The following is a 3,713-nucleotide window of genomic DNA, read 5'->3' on the forward strand; positions in this document are numbered from 1 at the left end:
CATATAAATCACCTGCGAGTTAATGAACGTGTTTCAGACAATTTTCCAGTGCTGGCTAGGCATAAGCATTTTACGGTACCTTTCTAATGATATGTCAGGGTGCATCTGCTGACGTGTCAGATTCGCCACAGCAGTTTGCAGGTCGTGGGCGCGCCTGACAGCAAACCGACAGGTGATGCATGTTAATAAGCAGCATAACATCTTAGTTAGAGCTACAAGATGTTGTTCACCCTTCAAATTACGGCAAATGCTGTTAATAAGTCCCGCAACCTGCAGGTACAGTGGTACATTTGTCTAGAGAATTACTACAGATGTGTGTGATAGCTTATTCAGGAAATCTAAAAAAAATAGACAGATATAGGTCTGAAGATGACTCAACTACCTAAATATTGTGTTTGTAACCTTGTTTTTAATTTTCCAGCGTGGAAATTGCTTTTGGAAGATGCACAGAAATTAAGATACGATAATGGAGAAGACATAAATACTGTAAATCTATTACAAAAGCAATGCGAATTGGAAAAACTGTGCCAGACTTACAAAAATGTCATTGTGTCAGTGAGTTGTCACGCTACTCAGAGTTTCAGTCTAATGATCAGTTAATGACTGGTGTCCCACCTTAGATTCATGATGAGGACGGCATTTCTTATTTTGTTTAAGAAAACACATAAATATAAGATATTTCACAAATGAGAAGAGACCATGCAGTCTGCTAAACTTGTTTGGCTAGCTAATGTCTAAGCTGTCTCAAAATTCTCATGCAGGTACTTTTTAAAAATGGTGTTTCTTCAGTTATCTACTTTGTTCAAAATTTCCAATATCCTATGTTTATTACGTATTCCCTTAATTTCACTTGTATCCTCGAGTATGTGATTCTTTACTTAACTAAAAAGAATCTGCTGAATCAATGCTTTTTAGACCCAAGTTATGAACCCACACAGCCATAATTACCCAAATTTGAAGATGACTTAAGTTCCTGGGCCTGCCAGAGTAGGACTAGTCCTTTAGTCCAAAGATTCACTTAGTTGCTCAGGAAAGTTTTTGTAAAATGTTTTTTTCTGTACTTTAAAGTTATACAGGCTATCCCATTTCCCTTGTAAAATAGTGGACTGTGTGAATGAGTACTCTGCTGGCTCAAGATGTCTTTCTTGAGCTTATTTGATTTAAGTTAACTTTTTTCTTTAGGTTTAGGTAGACTTTACTTTTATGATGGAATATTTGTTTGTAGCAGGTGTGGCAGTTGGGGGCGTTAGTGCTCCCTTGAACCTTCAGGTACGGCTCCAGACACTACTCATAAATCAACAATAACAATAATATTCTCTCTCCTCCTCGCCCAGACACTTCGCCCTCCTACCTCCCAGCTCAGCTCAGTGTCTGGACTTTCCCAGAGTCCTTTTATAGCCCCTGACCCGAAGGTGTTCCTGCCCAACCAGTCCACAGTTCCTTATTCCTTCCGGGTCAGGGTAAACAGTCCTTTTTCTTCAACCCGGGAACACGTTGTTTCTTCCTGTCACGTGATTGTGACGTACTCCCTTGTTATAGGGCACATATTCTACGATACGGGTCAGACTCACCTGTACTCCCGCATCGATCACCTCTGGAGCTTCCCGGCCCAGCCGCTGCACGAAGTCCCTCAGACCCTTCAACGGTGCTGCAGCCATCACTCCCTATTCCTCCACACGTTCCTTCAGCTCTTTAAAGTCCTGTAAGAAATGGTGCAGGGGCTCGAGGTATTTCTCGAGACCCCGTAAATCCGCAAAGTTAGTTAATACGGCCGGCTGTAATTTCGCTTCTGCCTCTTCCTTACCTGCCGGCTGGGAACCAATGAGCACGTCCCTCCCTGGCACGTGTTCAGCTGGGGAGCGCATAGGCTCCTGGGTCTTGGAGTCCTCAGAGGAACGGCTGGCTACTCCGAGCCGGCTGTGATCTGCCTTTTTTCCTTTAACGGCAGACCCTTCAGCCACGACCCGTCCCTCTTTGTTGGCTGCTAGTTGTGTTGGCACTGCTTCGCTCGCCTTCCCCTCCCCTTCCAGGAGGCACGGACCCGCCAGGGACTGAATGACCTCATCGGAGGACTCCGAGCCTCCTTCACCTTCCCGGCATCCACCACGGGTGACCAGGCTGTTGTCCTTGTACGGGGGCGTCGCTAGCCATCTCGCGTCCTGGCTTGCCTTCTGGGAAACGCGGCCATCTTGCCGGAACTTGAGGCAAGCATCCGAGACGCCGCTAAGACTCTGAATGCGGGCGTCTGCAAAACAGGATAAGAACAAGCCCGAAATGCCGGGCGTTTTACCTGCACCTACCTCCGGACTAGGCAGCAGAAACCCCGGTCCATCTGGGGAGTCCGACGCACTTGATAACTGTTTGCATCCCGACTGTTGTGCGACTCGGGCTCGCTCGGCCCTAATTAGCGCACGGTCTTCCTCGCTCCCATTCAGGTACGTTCAGGTCATCTCGGCGTCCGTCAGATGTTGTACCCAGCTGGGACTGACCTTTTTCTTTCTGGACTTCTTCCCCATCGTTCTCCGCGTATAATTAGGTACAGCAGCAGCGCTCTCCATAGTGGGTGGTTTTGTACCTACGTGCAACGAAGCGTGATCCACCTAGGGCTGTCTGCCCACACAATATTTATTTTATATGCAGGTCCCCTGCCAACAGACGACCAGAGTATCCTGCTGGCTACGCCAGTGTGGCAGTTGGGGGCGTTAGCGCTCCCTTGAACCCTCAGGTACGGCTCCAGACACTGGATAAAAGTTCAAGACTTTTATTTGATTAACAATAATGTGCACAAAGCACCCTCCACACTACTCATAAATCAACAATAACAATAATATTCTTTCTCCTCCTCGCTCAGACACTTCGCCCTCCTACCTCCCCCTTGACCCGGAGGTGTTCCTGCCCAACCAGTCCACAGTTCCTTATTCCTTCAGGGTCAGGGTAAACAGTCTTTTTTCTTCAACCCAGGAGCACGTCGTTTCTTCCTGTCATGTGATCGTGACATACTCCCGGGTTATAGGGCACATATGAGCCCACGAGCCCCCCTACAGCGACTCCCAGTGGCCCCCAAGGTATCCAGCAGGGCTGTGTATAAACACTACAAGGTCCGCGATGTCCTGCTGGAAGTCGGGGCACGATCCTGCTGTCGGGAAAGCTCCTCCTGGCGGCCTGGGGGTGAGGATCGGAGTATGAAGCCGGCAGTCCTCCACACAGGATTATACCAACATAAAAGCATTGTGTTCCACGCATAAAATAGAAAATCAAAGGGCAAAAAAATATATATTCGTTGCTATTAGATAATCACACATGTAGGTTTTTTTACAGATGCAAATACAGAAACCTTAAAGTACACTGATGATTTAGAATTCATGAGAATCTTAAAATCTCTATAATTCAAAATTAGTACAGCACAAAGAAGGAAGGAGCTCTAAAATCTATTACTCTTGAGTCTTCCCAATCTGATCTACAGCCTTTGTGGAGAAATATAAATCATGCATTTAAGCTTTGTAGGTATAGGTGTGTGCAGTGGGAAAGCTGAGTGGCCCTGAAGTGGTTGTTGAGGAGATGGAGCCAATTTCCTCACTGACACTTTGCATGATGTAATTAGGACACCTGTGCCCACGATAATATAAAAGGAGCCTGAGTAGGAAGGAGGGAGATTGCCAAGAAAGATAGAATTGGCAGTGTGATTTAGTGTGGTGCTGAGGAGGCACATGGTC

The sequence above is a fragment of the Polypterus senegalus genome, chromosome 1, assembly GCF_016835505.1.
Source record: "Polypterus senegalus isolate Bchr_013 chromosome 1, ASM1683550v1, whole genome shotgun sequence".
In the NCBI taxonomy this organism is placed as follows: domain Eukaryota; kingdom Metazoa; phylum Chordata; class Cladistia; order Polypteriformes; family Polypteridae; genus Polypterus; species Polypterus senegalus.